Source organism: Lathyrus oleraceus, chromosome 3 (assembly GCF_024323335.1).
Source record: "Lathyrus oleraceus cultivar Zhongwan6 chromosome 3, CAAS_Psat_ZW6_1.0, whole genome shotgun sequence".
Classification (NCBI taxonomy): domain Eukaryota; kingdom Viridiplantae; phylum Streptophyta; class Magnoliopsida; order Fabales; family Fabaceae; genus Lathyrus; species Lathyrus oleraceus.
The window spans coordinates 224784749-224790603 of NC_066581.1; positions in this window are offsets into that span (position 1 = coordinate 224784749).

A 5855-nucleotide genomic window follows, 5' to 3' on the forward strand; every position below is an offset into this window, starting at 1 on the left:
CTCCCAGACACGACGAGCCAGAGAAGAAGGGACCCCGGTGTTGGTGTAAGCCCTAGAGGCCAATACATTTTGGTACTTGTATCGAATAATAAAAGGCATTCTCTTTATTATGGTTGATTAATAAAGTCCCTGGAATAGATAGTCCGTTTAATGTATTAAGTGTGACTTAATCATGAGAACACATTAAACATAAGGACACTATTCCTAAAGTATCCGTAGTCGAGCTTTAGTGTGAAGTGGGATAACATTAAAGCATTAAGACTATTATGTTTGTAGACTGATGATCACATCTCATGGATCATGGATAAAGAGTTATCAAGTCTTAAACATAGGTATGAATATTAGGAGTAATATTTATACCGGATTGACCCGCTATGAGAATACTATATAGAACGTTATGCAAAGTGTCATAAGTTATTCTCATGGTGATAATAGTGTATTCCACTCTTCGACCTGAAACCACTATGGATCCTAGGTGTAGAGTCGAGTGCTTTATTGCTGATCCAACGTTGTCCGTAACTGGATAACCATAAAGACAGTTGATGGGTACTCCACGAAGCATGCTGAGGGACATGAGTGACCTAGATGGAATTTGCCCATCCTGCATAACAGGATAAATGTCTACGGGCCCAATATTGAACTGGACAAGGATGACACGGTCTATGCCTTGTGTTCAATATAGACATAAGGGCAAAAGGGTAATTATACACATAATTATTATCACAGATGGTTTTGTCAGATCACTTGACATTTTCGTGTCTTGGGTAGCAGTGATGTGTTGCTAGATACCGCTCACTGTTTATTATATTAAATGCGTGATTTAATATAATTGCCAACGTCGCGAAAACCTACGGGGTCACACACAAAGGACGGATTGATGAGAGATAGAGTAACTAAGGAATACCGTAAGGTACGGTGCCCTTAAGTGAGTTATGGAACATCGTAAGGTACGGTGTACTTGAGTAGAATACGAAATATGGTAAGATACCATGGGCTTAAGTGATTTTGGGCATATTATAAGATATGGGCCAAAATACACTTAAGTGGGCTTTTAGCTTGAAGCCCACACAAGTGGTTCTATAAATAGAACCCTTGTGCAGAAGCAAAATTTGCGGTTGCATTCTTTTCGTTTTCACTCTCTCCCTCTCTCACTCAAAGCCTTCATTCGTACCAGCTAGCACTGAGATTGAAGGAACCCGTTCGTGTGGACTGAGTAGAGACGTTGTCATCGTTCAACGTTCGTGATCGTTTAGTGGATCTGCATCAAAGGGTTTGATCGTCACAAGAGATCTGCATCAAAGGGTTTTGATCGTCAGAAGAGATCTTCACCAAAGGTTTCAACCGTCACAAGAGGTAAATATTCTATCACTGATCATGACCATTCGTAAGGATCTCTAAAGGAGAATTTTAATTTCCGCTGCGCTTTGGGTCGCAATTCTCCTTCACCCGGGAAGACACACCCCCTGACAACTCTCCCCATCAAGTGGCCCTCTGCGTGTCACGACCGGAAGATTTCTTCCTCCCCGAACCATTGCCCGAGGGCAAGATCACTGCACTCAGCCCCTGGGAAAACTTCCCTACCACACTGGTGATATCAGGAGGAGGAACTAACGGGGAATCCGCGGCCCTCTCCGTCAAACGTAAGTTCGACGAACTACTACTGGCTGCCCCCGAGCAGAAAGCGACATTGACAAAATACCGGGGAAAATCCAACCCAATATCCTTCTTCCTGGAGGAACTCCCGGGCGGATCCCCGAACTCGGGCATCCCGCTATTGATAAGGGCAAAGATGGCCCAATTCGACGTACGACGCATCCTGGTCGACCAAGGCAGCTCAGTGGATATCATGTACGTCCACCTCTTCAAGACTCTGAAGCTAGACAAGACCAACTTAGCCCCCTACGTCGGATCAGATCTCCAAGGATTCAACGGAGCAACAACCAGACCGTGGGGATATGTTGAGCTCCTCGTCACCTTCGGCGAACAAGAAACGGCCAGGGAAGTCAAAACCCAATTCCTGGTCGTAGACTGTCCGTCTCTCTACAATTGCATCTTTGGACGCCCGACACTGGCCGAACTCACCGCGGTCCCATCCACCGTCCACCTGAAGATGAAATACTACACCAAATTGGGACGTGTGGTCACCATCCATGGTGACATCGAAGCAGCCCGGCGATGCTACGACGCCGCAGTAAAAGGACAGGCCGTAGTCAGCACGAAGAGCAACTGCAACAACAAAAAACTCAAGACCGAGGATCCTGCCCGAGGAGTCAACGCCATCGACCTCGACTGTCGCATCGGGCTGGACGAGACCGAAGAGGGGAGGTTCCCCAAGGAACGCTCTCTCGAACACCCGGTCCGACCAATCCCCGACGGGGAGTTCGAACTCATTCCTCTTGGGGACGATCCGGAAAGGACGGTGAAAATAGGTAAGGGACTACCCGAGGAAACAAGAGAAGAGCTAGTAGCATGCCTCAAAGAGAACTCCGACCTCTTCGCGTGGAATGCCGCAGAAATGCCCGGGCTGGACCCCGAGATCGCGTGTCATAAGCTAGCTTTAGACCGGGCAACCAAGCCCATAGCACAGCGTAGACGCAAGCAATCGCCCGAAAAGGCAGAGGCTGCCGAGCGAGCTGTAAAAGACCTCTTAGAGGCAAATTTTATTTCTGAAGCCCAGTACACAACCTGGCTCTCTAATGTAGTCCTCGTTAAGAAAAATAATGGAAAATGGCGTATGTGTGTTGATTATACTGATCTTAATAGGGCTTGCCCGAAAGATGCTTTCCCCCTCCCTAATATAGACTCGCTCGTTGACAACTCTGCAGGTTTTAAACTCTTGTCCTTCATGGACGCATATAGTGGATACAACCAGATCCCTATGTCGCCCGCAGACAAGAAACACACAGCGTTCATGACCCCAACGGGCAATTACTATTACAACGTGATGCCGTTCGGGCTCAAGAACGCTGGCGCTACATACCAACGCATGATGAACAAAGTCTTCAAGGACGAAATAGGGGACATGCTCGAAGTGTACATGGACGACATGATCGTCAAATCACACGAGGAGATGACCCATGCTCGACACCTTACGAAGGTATTCGAGCAGGCGAGACAGTGTAAAATGAGGTTCAACCCCGAAAAATGCACGTTCGGAGTCCGAGCAGGCAAGTTCCTCGGTTTCTATCTCACCGAAAGAGGGATCGAGGCCAACCCCGACAAATGCCGGGCATTCTCGGAGTTTCCGACCCCGAAAACCAAAAAATCGATCCAGTCGCTCAATGGAGTGCTCGCCTCACTCTCCCGTTTCATCGCCAAGTCCGCCCAGCACGCATTGCCATTCTTCAGACTCCTTCGCAAAGAGGCTACCTTCGACTGGACCGACGAATGCGAGCAAGCGCTACTCCATCTAAAGAAGGTTCTGTCCCAACCCCCGGTCTTATCACGGCCATCAGAAAAGGAAACCCTATACTTATACCTATCCGTGGCAACCGAGGCCGTCAGCGCCGTTCTAATAAGAGAAACCGACGAAGGACAAAAACCCATCTATTTTACGAGTAAAGCACTCCAAGGTCCCGAGCTCCGATATCAGCAAATCGAAAAGGTCGCCCTGGCCCTCATCAACACAGCGAGGAGACTACGATATTACTTCCTCGCACACACGATAAAGGTGAGGACCGACCAGCCAATCAAACAGCTGCTCGGGCGCCCGGATATGGCCGGGAGGATGCTCAAGTGGTCACTAGAACTCTCCGAATTCGACATACAATACGAAAGTAGGAAAGCCTTGAAAGCTCAGGCACTGGCCGACTTCGTCGCGGAGATGACCCACTGCCCGACTCCAGCAGAAAGCGCCCACAAATGGACGATCTTCGTCGATGGCGCCTCTAGCACATCAGGCAGCGGGGCCGGGATCATCCTCGAAAATGAAGAAGGGATCCTGATAGAGGTATCATTAGCGCTAGCGTTCCCAACGTCAAACAACCAAGCCGAATACGAAGCTTTCCTCGCAGGCCTGAGGTTAGCCGAGGACCTGGGAGCAAAAGAGGTAAAAATATCCACCGACTCCCAACTCGTGGCCTCACAAGTGCGAGGAGAATACCAAACCAAGAACGACAACCTCCTCGAGTACTTGTCCCTCGTCAAAGAAAAACTTGAGAGATTTGAAAAATGGGAAGTTCAACACATACCCCGCGAGCACAACACACGGGCAGACGTTCTCTCGAAACTAGCCAGCACGAGGAAAAAGGGTGGGAATAAATCGGTAATCCAAGAAATTCTCCCTCGGCCCAGCATCGACAAACTACCGCCTCCACTCGAGGTCAACGCTATTGGAGATGCCCACTGTTGGATGACACCCATCTACAATTACCTCACACGAGACGAACTCCCGGCTGACCCGAAAGAGGCGACCACTGTCAAACGACGCGCATGCTCATACGTACTCCTCGAAGGCAAACTCTACCGGAGAGGATTCTCCATCCCACTACTCAAATGCGTCGAGGAAGAGAAAGTCCCCGACGTACTTGGAGAGATACACCGGGGAATTAACGCTCAACACCTCGGCGGACGATCGCTCGCACGAAAAGCCCTTCGAGCAGGCTACTACTGGCCGACCATGCAAAACGATTCGAAAGAGCACGTCAAAAGATGTGACAAATGCCAACGACATGCCGACATGCACCTCGCACCCCCGAACGACCTCAAATCACTGTCTTCCCCATGGCCCTTCGCGTGGTGGGGCATGGACATCCTCGGACCCTTCGTCACCGGATCATATCAGAATAAATACCTCATCGTCGGGGTGGATTACTTCACCAAATGGATCGAGGCGGAGGCACTGGCTAAAATAACCGCGCAGAACATTCTCCGGTTCTTCAAACGCAATATCCTCGCTCGGTTCGGTATACCCCAGGCACTTGTCACAGACAACGGGACACAATTCACAGACGGAGGATTCCAGGACTTCGTCGCCAGCCTGGGCACCACACAGCATTTCACGTCTGTCGAGCATCCGCAGACGAACGGGCAAGCAGAGGCGGCCAACAGGGTAATCTTACGTGGCCTCAAACGCAGACTCGGCGAGGCAAAGAGGGCATGGGTCGAGGAGCTACATAGCGTCCTATGGGCCTACCGCACGACACCACATTCTACCACCGGGGAAACCCCGTTCCGACTAACTTACGGCACCGAGGCAGTCATCCCGGTGGAGATACGGACGCCAACGAGGAGGACAGAGGAGCCCCTAGACGAGGAAATGAACGATGAAACCCTTAGAGCCGAGCTCGACCTAGTCGAGGAGATACGTTCCGAAGCAGCTCTCAGGGAAACAACCTTCAAACAAAAAATAGCACTACGCCATGACGCGAAAGTCATAAAAAGAGAGTTCCAGGTCGGCACCCTGGTCCTCAGAAGAAACCAGAAAAACCCGAGAGAGGGCAAACTGGCGGCCAACTGGGAAGGCCCTTACCGCGTCCGCGGCAAAACGAGCAACGAGGCCTATTACCTAGAAAACCTACAAGGAGAACAACTCGCTCGACCATGGAACGCAGAAAAACTTAGACAATATTACAGCTAAGTACACCACGGGGAGACGTGGCAGGTACGACCACGCTCTTCGTCCCCAAAACCCCAGGGAGGAACCACGAGACCCGGGAACGACCCGGGGTCACATAACAAACACAACCCTCCCCGACGGTTGGGATCTTGACCAAGACTCAACGTCGAAGTACCAGGACTGGCAGGGCACCCAGCTCGCGATGGGAAGGCCCAAGCCTCGGGACCAGGGTTCGAACAACGGACCCGGGCTTCGATACCCACGGGCACAAAGCCCGACACTTCGTCGGTTCCCTAAA